Source organism: Anomalospiza imberbis, chromosome 3 (assembly GCF_031753505.1).
Source record: "Anomalospiza imberbis isolate Cuckoo-Finch-1a 21T00152 chromosome 3, ASM3175350v1, whole genome shotgun sequence".
Taxonomy (NCBI): Eukaryota; Metazoa; Chordata; class Aves; order Passeriformes; family Viduidae; genus Anomalospiza; species Anomalospiza imberbis.
Window position 1 is genome coordinate 24,223,891 of NC_089683.1, and position 12,529 is coordinate 24,236,419.

The 12,529-nt window shown below is 41.9% G+C and overlaps 1 protein-coding gene across 1 annotated transcript in view; it reads left to right on the forward strand.

The window, feature by feature from the left end:
* Window positions 1-5,443, forward strand: part of LOC137470390 (elongin-A-like) — a 36,344-nt gene extending 30,901 nt beyond the window's left edge. The window contains exons 12-14 of the transcript XR_010997032.1: window positions 3,617-3,751; window positions 4,209-4,283; window positions 5,138-5,443. The gene's annotated coding sequence lies outside the window, so the exon portion shown is untranslated. The remainder of the gene's footprint in view (window positions 1-3,616; window positions 3,752-4,208; window positions 4,284-5,137) is intronic.
* Window positions 5,444-12,529: the final 7,086 nt, after the last annotated feature.

Consider the following 12,529-nt stretch of genomic DNA (forward strand, 5'->3'; position numbering starts at 1 on the left):
ACATTCAGTTACAAATGAAATTTAGTGCCTAAAGTTGGATGAGATGTTTCTTATAGCAGACAGTGAGATTATGCATGTTATACAGGCCATTCCCCAGGGGAATTCATGGCCTGCAAATGTGCAAAAGCTCTAGTGGCCCATTTTCTTTAGATGTTACTTTACTTTTTTCATATTTTCCTTCTGCTTCTCCTGTGTTCTGTACAAGGCACAATATTCTTGTCCTAGATAGTGATATTTTTGAGTCATGTGTTACTGCACTTTCATGGCAGGAAAGCATAAATTTGATCTATTATTATTTTAGTTCTTCTCCTATACTGTGTATTTAGAATTTAGATTAATTACTGCAACTGGTCTTTAAATATTTTTGTAATATAGGAACTAGGTGTAAATATTCAAATTGGTACAAAGTACTAAATTACTAAAAGCATGATGTACAGCACTTGCTGTACAGATTGGTTCCAAAGGGACTGGCTGGGTGCTGGGTGTTTCTAAAACTCACAGCCATGTTTACTCTCTATTGCTAAATAAGAGACATAGAAACCAAACTAGAAACATGATGGGATATAGAAACTTGCATTTTAAAAATTTGTTTGTTTTTACTTGGGTTTTTATTTTGTTTGTTTTTTTAAAATATAAATTCACAGGGAAGCAGAGAAAGAAAGGTGAAACAATATTCCAGGTATTAGAGCTTGGAGTAATTGGAGCTTGCCTCAGTTTGTTGCAACCATAAGCCCTGTAATTAACTAGAATTCACTCTAGCACAGAGGATTTCTGTATAAGCCTTTGCTCCACACAAGACCTACTTCAGGTCTCTGTGAAGGGCAAAAATTTGGCATAACTGGTGAGGTTCTACCCCAGACATAAATCCTCGATGAAAATACCAGTTATAATATTCAGCCACTGGATGTCCTCATTTTCAAAGGTCTGCAAAGGTTGATCAGCTGGAAAGCCACGTGTTGTTGACAGTTTGCAGAGCATTGCATGAAAACATTCTGTGTGTATTGGGTGTTGCTAAACTCCAAGCTTACCACCTATGTAGCAATGGAATCAGTTTCACTTATCAAGATAATACTACTGCATGCAGAACATGTATTCTGAATTCTCTCTCTTCTTTTCTCTTATTTTCTTGGTTTTTTTGTGGCTTTTTTAATGACTTAAGAGTAATTTATGTAACACCTTGCTTTGCAGGACTTGCACTCCTAAACACTGAGAAGTACACTACATTTCTTCCTTTTTCTAGTGCTACCTTTGCTGGAATTTACTGCAGTTTTTCCTGTGGCTTTGGACAGCAGCTTGGTTTTTCAAAGTTCTTGTGAATTCTCAAGGGTACATCCCTCTGCTTGCAGGAGTCCTGATTGTCTGATCCCACAAAGACTTTGCCAGGGTTAGGTAATTACATTGTGCATGTAGCTACACCTGCCCAGAGAGCTTAACTTTGCTTCTCTCAGAATCATAGAATGGTTTGGATTGGAAGCGACCTCAAAGATCATCTAGCTCCAATGCCCCTGCCATGGATAGGGACACCTTTTACTTGAACAGGTTGCTCAGATCCCTGTCCAACCTGGCCTGCTTTCTCCTGCAGCTCATGAGCCATCATCACCCACCTTTCCTTTGCTGCAGGCTCCCCTGCCTGCACCATCACAGAGGGCGTTTCTCAGCCCAAGCTTCCCCTGCAGCTAAAGCTCTCATCCAGCCTCCTCATTCTTGCAGCTCTAATGGCATCATCCTCATTGCCAAACATTCCTGTCTTCTGATTATGATTTGACATTGCTTGTCAGACACCCTTCAACAACTTATAAAAATCTGAGCTGGCAGAAGTACTGACAATGGGCTGTCTGTAGTGCATGTGGGCTTCATGCTTGTTCATGGAATGTGGAAAACACATTAATGAAAATCTGTATGCTGATGTTTTTCAGTTTGAAATTTCAAGGAAAAAAGGTCTACTTCTCTTAGCTTTCTGCCTTTTATTTCTTTAATTTAAGCTGCCCTTAAACCACATTCTACTAAGGCAGCAGCTTGTGCTCTCTAAATATTTGTTTAACATTCTGAAAGCAGGTTTTGCTGTGAGTGGAAGACAAACTCAGAAAAAAAATTACGGCTAGGCTTCTTTCCTTCATTAGGGAAACTCACCTTCTGGTATAAATGGGTACACTTACACTAGATACCTACCTTTCATGTACCAGGATGGTAGTTTTGTTCTTACCAGGCTGTTGCATAAGGCACGTCTCCAGCAGGAGTCAGCCTCTGTAGTTGCTGAAGTCTCCTAAGATGACTGATGCCAGGTATGCATTTATTTATCTCCTCACTCAGTAGTTCAGCACCAGGTAAGTACTTCAGAAAAGATGAATGTGTTATGTTTCCACACACAGCTCTGCAGGACTGGTAGATGCTCATGGAAAGTTGCTCACTCCCTGTGCATTCTTTCATGCAGACTGTGGAAAGGGAGTCATGTTGCTCAGGTGGGCAGAAACCTGGTGTGCTCCTGATAGGAGTCTCAGTCCTGGAATTTGCTCCAGCTAAATAACTGGGGCGATTTCTGGACTCTGGAACAAGAGTTCATTAATTTCTTTCAAAATTCATGTGAAAGATTCAGAAGATGGAAGGCAGAGGAAAAACCACCATGGGCAGATCTGGATGTCACAATTCTGTTACCTTAATCCCAAGTTATGTGCTTACGTTTCCATAACGAGGGGGAGAGGAGCCAAGGGTGGTAGGAGCAGATTGCTCTGCAGGCACAGTGAGGAGCAAAGAGCAGCTTCTGAAGAAGATGGGTGTTGCAGGACTTTCTTCCATCCCAGAGCTGTGCCAGCAGCTGAGGAGCCAGGAAATGGCTGACTGGAAATGAGCTCTCTTCACTCTTGGAGACTAATTTGGCTGTGGGAGTGAATCAGAAGTCATTTCCCTACCCTAGAAACTGAGATACTACTCTGAAATTTGCTCACCTTAGGCTAAATTATTGTCTTGCAGAAAACCCAGCTTTTAAACTGCTTAGGAACTGGTGACAGCCTGCAGACTGCTCAGCCTTCTCCCTCTAGGAGAAGACTTACTGATCCCTTTCTGTCATTCTGAAGGGCATTGTGGGCCATGCAAGCAGTGGTGGCAAATACAGGTGAAGAAGAAATGGGATTGGAGTCCAGCATCTATGTACTGAGGTTGGACATTTCCACTTTTCCCTCTGGTGCTCATGGTCATCCGTGGAGAGCTGAAGCCTGCTGTGATTGTGCAGGGATCTACCTACTCTTTCCTCTTGTGGATTTTGAAGAGCTCTTTAGAAGATGTTGGGTGCTGCTTTTAGAGATTGTAAAACTGGAGATTTAACTTGGAGTGATGAAAAGAGATTAAAGATTTTGCAAACAGCAAACCCTAGATTTATAGCAAACACAGGGGATTTTGTTCCTCAGTACAAAAGCCCTGATGCAGCTCAAAATCAACAATTGGTCTATTTCCATTTACAGATACATCTGCATTCATTCAGGCTAGGAAACCTTACTCCTGGGTGCAAATTTTCCTTTTAAGCAGCTTGTACTCAGGCTGCCTACATATGTATCTGTTCATCAAGTGGGCAACACTTAGTCCTTTCTAGAAATGAGCCAGGGACATTTTTTTTTTTCTCCAGGAAGCCAAGAGTAGGACTGACAAGACAGATGGAAGCTCCTGAACTGTTATACAGCTTGTTAGGGAAGTGCAGAGCCCTTTAAAGCTGAGGCTGCAGCCAGGATTTACCTCTTGAGAAATGGCAGCAATCCCCAAAGTAAGTAGTTTGCTTGGGCTACAAATCTGCCTCAAAATAAGCAGCATGGATGCAGCCAGTAAGGCTGAACTCCAAATAAACTATTTTTATTTCAGCTATAATATGAGATGACACTGAGCAAACATATTGTGTCTCTCCCTGTTTGGTGTTCTGTATCCCAGATCGCTGACTGTGCAACTACACCAAGCTGTGGGTCACACATCTATAGTCCTTGTATAGATAAAAATTCCTGCTATGTTAACAACAGATCTGTGAGGAATTTTGTTTCTGCTTCAGCTGGTTAATGAACCAGTGTTTTGCTCCAGCTGGATGCTTAATGCAGCACCTGGACAGCCCGGGCAGCACGACACAGTCCATGGAAGATTTGTGGGATTTTTAGCTGCTAAATACTAGGCTTGTTACATGCACATGCTGCTGGGCCTTTGTGAACGGATTTTTTTTTTTTTTTCTCCCAAAGGAATCTTGGACAAGTTTCATGATTGTGGCACCAAAAGGCCCATTGGTGGCAGGAGGCTGAACTTGCTTCTTTCTGGTAAAAGGCTCTTTTTTGTCCAAAGCAAATGGCCACAGCAGCAAAACCACTGTGCATCTTTTCAAGATACACTTAGCAGACAATACAGTATGTGTATTCTTAGAACCAGATGATAATTTCAGCTGAAACTTTCTTAAAATACCTGAATCTGAGCCAGACATGTAAGGCAGAAGACATTGTCCTGACAGCTGGAGTTTGGGGAGGCTGCAAGCAAGTAGAAACTAGATCTTACAGAAGGAAGTACTGGGCTAGCTAATGATGGAGATTTTAATCTCTTCCCATTGCTCCTGATGACAGAAGGACAAAAGGTGCCCTTCTGCTTCCTAGGGAGGTTTCCAGATTACAGAAAGGGCCTTTGTTTTTGGTGAGGAGGATTTTGGCTGAGGAAAGTTAGCAGGGAAGCCAAGATAGGAAACCTGCAGCAGCTTGGCATTGTGTGTGAGGTAGAAGCTGCCCATTTGGTGCTAAGTGTATCTCCAGGAGCTAGAAAGGGCAAGATGCTTTTGGCTTTATTTGTAGCTGTTGTGTACTCTCAACTTCCCTCTTTTCAGCTTGCAGCCCTGAGATAAATTAAAAATATAGCATAAAGCTTCCCACCTTCCAGAAAATAAATGTTGTGATCTCATAGTGGTCCTGTAGGAGATGCACAGGGTTGAAGTAGGAAATTGAAAAGAATCAAGGAAAAATTGCATCATACAGCTACATCTATATTAGGCCCAACTTCTTTATCCTGGGATCAGATTCCTGCTGGAAAGAGACACAGGGTAAGCCACAACATGACCATGGCTGCGTTGGGAAATTTGGAGGAAAAGTGACATACAGGAAAACCTGAAAGCACTGATGTATCTGGACAGCCTAAACCAAGGAAGCCCATGGTAAGGAATGGGAGATGAGAAGTCAAGTCTCTGCCACAAGCAAAGAGCCTGGCGCCATGCACAGCAAAGTGGTATGGACAGCTAGGGTGCAAAATTACAGCCAAAATTACAAGCTGCTGCTTGCCAACTGTGACTGGAAGGAGCATGCCAGAGCAGACTGGGTTTCCCTCTCACCCCTGTCTGGCCTCCTTGTCGGCCTACGCCTCTGCACAGTGCCTAGACAAAGGACTAAAAACTGGGAATAGGAATACAGAATTAAAAACTTGAATAAAATGTCCAGGCTCAGGATCTGTGTTTCTGTGATGGTTGGAAAACTACTGGGCATTTCACAATTAAAGCTGAGCAGTATCCACAGTGGGTGGAGGTGCTTCCATGCCAGGATTCCCACAATGGGCAAGACAAGATGTATATTGCACCTCTGGTGTCAGCTGGAAGAAGCCTGTTTCTTGAAGCACCAGGCCCTTTTCTGGTCCACATATTTTCAAGTCATCTCATTTCATATTTGCAGTCATCTCAGATCTTCTCACAATCAAATTAATTTCATTATTTTCTTGCAACACAAAGCAGTCTTAACTGAACACATGGTACCTTGGTAAGCCTCTTCTCTCATAAAATGACAAGGATAGGTAGAGAAGTTCTGTGTGACAGGACCCACAGTGATCACCTAGCTGAGCTTCTGGGCTGGTGGAAGTTCCTTGCAGTTTGGAGTTTGCTGAAGGGTCACGCTCCAGCCCACTTTGCTTTCCATTTACTCCTTCTGTTTGCCTGCAGAGCTTCGGAGGTGTGTGCATGGACTTACTAGTTCACCACTGTATCTCTGTTTGCCAAGTGTTTACTTGACCTAAATTCTTTTGAAAACCATCATTTGTGACAACTTAGCACAGGCTTTACAGAACTGGGTAGCTGATTAATAAGCACTGTAAACTGGACTCACAAGCTCTGATATTTTATCAACAATGCAAGCAGGTTTTTAAAAAAAATATTTCTTTTTTAATGCAACTGATTTCTTAAACTGCATTCTTTTTTTCTAACTGTAAGATTGAGCTGTTGTATATATGTCATAGATTGTTAGTTCGCCTTTCAGTCTTCAGCATAACATCTCTCCAGAAAGGGATTTCATTCTGAAGACACTTGTGATTCTTACTGAGTAGCTGCATCATACCAGGTAACTTACTGGATTCAGATGTCTGCTTTTAATGCCAGTTGTTATTGTGACATGATTAAAGGCAGAAAAATATTTTGCCTGGTGCAGTGGCTTACTATAATTTTTCCTTTTGGTATTCCAAATAATTACTGTTACATTTTATTTGTCCTTGGTCTAATTCCTTAAATAAGCAACTTTCACAGTTCAGTTCCTCTTTCTGTAAGGAGAAATGTCAGAAATTTCTTCATTCTTTTTCCTGAAGATCAGTAACACTTTTATATGGTATTTTATAATTTAAATTAAAAAAAAAAACTGTGGTAAAATTCATTGAAGTATGGCTTTCCAATTAACATAATATTATATGAGCTAATATAGGAAATTAGTGAAGGGTAGACTTAACGCTGAACTTGCATTTCTGAATGCTATATATGGAATTGTGTGTGTGCAATTGTTGATAATACCCCATTTGACTATTGTAAGGGCACTGAATTCCCTTCCAGCTGAGAGGAAGAAAATAAGAAACCAAACACAAAGTTTAAAAAAGTTATGAGCCAGTCAAAATACTCTTCATTGATGTAAAATTTACATTAGCCCTGGTACTAGTTGCTTCTTCCTCCTCTCCATAAAACATGCTCCAGGTCCATCAGTGAGTCCATGAAATGGGCTGTAAGAATGCTCCTGATACAGGTTCTTGACATGCCAAGTGGTGTTCCATGTTGCGACCCTTCCACTGGTGGGAACCAGCAGCTCAGTTTCCCCAAGAAAGAAGTGACCTCCTGACTCTTGCAATGCTGAAAGCCCACAGGAAGCTGGGGGTCTCTCTTCATTCAGCCAATAGAGATCATGAAAAGATAGTGAGGTTTAATGCCTACCCAAATCATGAGGCTGGGCTGATAGGCAGGGTGACCTACCTTGTGCTTGTATCTGCCTTTTTACTTTATGCCAAATCCAGCAGTGTGGTTCTTTCTTCTGGCCATAGGAAATCGAGCACCAAACTATATCCAGTCAAGGATTATTTAGTTACATCATAGTGTTGATATGAAAAAATAAACATAGACCTGAATGCATGTCTCTACTTGCTTTCTTTATGGTGGTTAGAGAAGCAAAATTTGCTGTGCAAAGTTGTAGGGAACCAGCTGAAAACAGCAAAAACCTGAAAAAATGGTTGGGACTCAGACTCTACCCATCAGCTGCCACAGCCAGCCCAGCAACTGGGAGGGGGCAAAAAAAAGAATGAAAAAGCCCATCCTGGCTGCCAGACTGTCTTTTCCTTATTTGCATGAACACATCTATTTGTTCTTCTGGCCAAAGAAGATGAGGGGTGTCAGCCCTTGAAAGTTGGTGTGAAATACGAAACTACTGGATACAATGCAACCACATATGACTGGCCACTCCTTACAAACCAAACTGAAGCAAGAAGGATTAAATCAAAGTAATATCTCATATGATTACAGCTCATTGTGTTCAAATAAAAGCTGACGTTAACACGAGTGATTTGTTTGGTGGTGGGGGTGGAGAGGATAGGAGATGCTACAACTTCTGCTCACAGTGATTGCTATTTATAACACTGTAAAACCACAGTGAACGTGTTAAATGTGCTGCCACGAGCGCATGCCACTTCAGTTTGGTATTATGGCTATAACAATTCATCGTGGCTCTTAGCTGTGCCTTTGTACTAGTAATACATTATGTGATCCTGTATCAGTTATTCTAGGCATACAAAGACCTTGTAGATGTAGTGGTACCTGTGATGATTAAACCATAATTTGTAACTGTAGCTGTGTAATCAGTATGGGAACGCTTCACAGTCACATCTACCTGCTGTTTTTACAGCCCAACTCTAAGCAATTTACATAGAAACGAAGAACAAATGAGACCAGAGTCCTCAGCCAGCAAAACTGAGCAAAGAGAAGTATGTCAGTGCTAATTACCTCCAGCATCCTGCTGTGGCTGGCTCTCAGCAGCTCTGCAGGCTGTAATACAGTGGGTTCAGTAGTATTCCTGTTTAATTTGCTCAGAGATGCTGGGGAATTAATCTTCCAGCAGAATCCGGTGCTAGTTAAATTATTTTACCCCAAAACTAGTCCTGTTAGTTACAGTACTTGGGTCTTTCTGTCTTCATACTCTTGTTTTACCGTGGATTCTCTGTAACGGTATGCTATGGATGCCATGTGGATGCTATGTAACGGTATCTCTTTACAGCAAGGCTTAGAAATCTGGGGGAAGGAAGAAGTCCTGAATGCAGAAAGAGACTTCAGGAACTTGGTCTGCTTTATTTTTATTTTATCTGTGTGAGTTTTCTTTTTGGGTTTTTTTTTGTTTGTTTTCTATGTTTTGGTTTTTTTTTTTGGGTTTTTTAGTTATTCATTGTACTTTTCCTAGTGTTAAGTGGATTTTGAACTATGAGCTTTATGAATTACTTAAACTATGCTGATGCAAAATCTATTTCTATCCATTCTTTATGTTTTCTCTCTATCCCACAATGTACATTACTATTAAATTCTGATTATTCTGAGTATTACTGCTTTCCTTGTAGCAGCACTAACCTCCTCTGCACTCACTCAAGCCCATGGATATCTTTGCTCTAGGCCTTTTTATAAGAATCTCAACTTGAAACTTGGCGTTCTTTGCTTGAATTGCCTTTTGACAAGCCAGAAAGCAATTCTGTCTGAGCTGTGCTAAGGAGGGAGAACTACAGCATGACCTTGCTCCTGCTTCTTCCAAACCATAACTTCCAGGGATACTCCTGAGATCAGTCCAGCCTGTATTTCACATTTCATTGTCTGAGTTCTTTATAAGTCACAGAGACCTAATTTTTTTGTTCAGGATCACACAGGATGATGGTACCTAGTAAGAGAAATTGAGATTTCCAGCACTGAAGCTCTTGGCTATATGCCCAGACCACGCTGGTAGTGACTGAAGGATGGCTTTGTTTGATGGACTTAAGACATTAATTTTTTTGGTCATGACCAGTCTCCCAAGTTTTAACTGTGAAGTGACTTTGTGTATAACTGGTACCCCTGGTGTCATTCCCAACAGAGAGTCCTGGAAGCACTGAACTGTTCAGCAGGGTGATCTCTTGCACTCAACACAGCTCTGCTGGCAATGCCATGCAGAGAATTTGCTCACCTTCTGCTGTGTATGTCCTGCAAATAACCGGCTGCAACCTTTGTTTATGAGCACTTAACACCATTTAACGGGGGCAACAGTGACTGTCAAAAACCCTGATGTGGGTTCCCTGATCACAGTGCGAATAGCAGGAAGATATGTGAACTGTGATCTCACAGTGAAAGCAGACTTAATCTGTTCCCCTCTGAATCAGAGCTGGTAGAAGTCTGACCATTTCTGCACAAGGCTGAAGAAAGCAGTCGGCTGGGAAAGAAGCACAAAGCTGCTCCCCACACTCATTTACTCCTCCTGCAGAAGAGGTAGTGGCTTTACCTCTCTTATCAAATGGCAGCTGGAACTAGGTAATCCTCCTGCAGGACTGTGAGACCAGCACACCTTAAATCCTTCTGCATGTGAGCCACACCTTAGTTTGCTGTGGAAATGTGTAATGCAGCAGAACTGCTTCTATCAGAGATGGCAACACTGCTCCGACCCCCGGGGGGCACAGTTGCCCCAAGTAATAAGGTTGTCAGGTATGTGTTAGTATGAATCCTGGCAACTTGCTGGCCTCCTTTTGCAGCACTTGAATGCCTAGCTATAGGTTCTAGTTACTCTATTGTGTAGCAATTCACTTTTCTTACCCTTTTTTCAAGACCTCTCCCACCAAAACTTGTCCCAATATGAGGTGTCTTCTCCATTTAGGGAAGGTTTTTTATTGCTGCTATTTCCTAGTGCAGAAGAATGACACACCAGTAACTTAATACACTGACCAAAGCTGAACAAGTGTGCTTGCTTGGGAGGTTGCTCTCTGCTGTGAGAATACTATTTCCTCAAGAATGGTACTGGTTTGCCTTTTGACTTCCTCAATGCCTATTTCCACACCATAGCTTCAGGCTGTATCTTCACCTCTGCAGTGGGCCAGGGGCACTAGCACTGAATTAATTTCCTAAGCTTCTAAGGATTTTATCAAAGATCCTATGACAGTAGCTGTCCACCTTAGAGAAGGGAAAGATCTTTATCCTTGTATTGAGTGTCAGCTGGTGAAGGCAGATCTCATAAATAAGTATTAAGCTTTCTTGCCATCACTCTGTCCCCTGGAGTCCCTGAGACTCATGAGAAACGTGCAAATAATTTGACTCATTCTTCATTAAAGTACACAGACTCACCCAATTGTCAGTCACCCTCCTGTTACTGCCTAGACTTGTCACAGTGAGGCCTAGTCATGAGACACATGACAGCATCTGCAGAAGTGACATCTCGTGTCAGATTTGATATCCATGTCATGGAAGAAAGGTTTAAGCTGTTTACAAGCATCTGAGACAATCAGTGTAGTGCTGGGATCTGAAGTCCTCTTTGTCTGGAGGGGATGCTGGGCGTTTCTCCCAAATGGCACAGAGGATGGTGGGACAGAGAACAGCATAAGATGGTGAGAGAACCTTTCCACTGAGGCCACTGCTAGAGCTCTTGCCTGTTGTCAGAGTCAGCTGTGGGACAATGTGGATGCTTCCAGACAAGCAGAAGATGGACATGAGGTCCTTAGGTGCCACTGACCAGTCTGCTTTTTAGAGCTGGAGTCCAGGAGTCAATGTGTTCATCCTTCTATCCGGCAATTAAACAAGTCACATTGTTCTCCAGCTTCATATGCTTTGATTTTTCCCATCCCCTTGATGTAGTCCTTTGTAGTATTGCATATCCTAGTTAAACTGAGGGTAGTCAGCAGTAGCCCTCCCTTGTTCACGTGCCCTGCTGCATGGTTCCTCTGTAGTATCACTTCTTCGGAGGGTTCCCTAGGAACAGAAGAACTGAGGTCACTGAATTTAGGCAAAGCAATCTTGGCAACAAATCTCAGTTGGTCACAGAGGCTTGTGAACAGTTTGAGTCTTATATCTGCCTCAATATTTGTTCAGTTGATCTCTGCTGAGCCTCCACGTTCCCTGCATCTGGTTCAATACCTTCAGAGTTAAATCTTGGGTTGGAGCTACCATGAGAAGATTGATTTTCTGAACCTAGCTCCTCTGCCTGACATCAAGGAGGACCAGTTGCACCAGCCACTGCAAGAAGTGCATCTGGAGTGCCTGGCTGGCCTGGCTGGGACCCACTAATTGTGACAGAGATGGTGCTCCTCATCTCTACCTCTGATATCTGCTGGGCAGCTTCCTGCATTGCTGTCTTTGCCAAGCTCTGCCAATGCACAACAGGTTGGTTTGATTTTGTCCTGTCAAAGTTACCTAATTACTGGCTGCGGGGCTGGGAAGGCTCGGGAGTGCTGGTGTGTGCCTGCCCTGTTTCTGAGCACATGTGAACACATTTATGAATGCTCTTTCATAATTACTGAATATATTGATGGACGGAAGAAACTATTGGTTCTGACAGCTATTTTAAAAAGATATTTATAAGAAAAAGTTAACATTTTCAAGGTTTATTGTTTTGTAGGTCTGCAAAGAGTAACAGCATGCAAGCACCTAAAATGTCCTTTTTAAAACCAAAAACCAGGCAGATCACTCTAATTCCCACAGAAATTTAACAAGTGCAGCTTGTAAGATTTATCAGCTGATTTAAGAACCCAGCAATAAATACATTGCAACTTTGTAAGATTAAGTATTGTTGGTACCATGCAGAGATTGAAGAACAGAGATGATTACAATAAACTCCCCCCTCCCCTATTCCTATATCTGCACCCAATTATAATTATGCAAGAAATTAGCAATATTTCAAGAACAGCGCTGATGTTAACTGCCTGTTTTCAAAAGTATTTTGTGTTGCTGTGTAGATTACAAAATTGCTATTATGCAACCAGAAAGACGAGATCCTCTAAGACTGTTTTGCCTTCAGAGCTCAGGAGCACATCGCCCCACTCACAGGGGTGTGGAGTGGGACTGCCGGAGCCAGAGGATACAGGCAGAGGACTGCCGGAGTATTTGTCTTTGTTAACTAACCCTTGTGACCTAACGATTGCCCGTTTGAAAATGGATTAAAAAAACCCCCCATATTTCAGAAAGCCTTGAGGATAGTATATATATATATATATATATATATATATATATATATATATATATTTTTTTTTTTTTTTTTTTTTTTTTTTTTTTTTTTTTTTTAATGTTAGACCAATGCAATTTGAG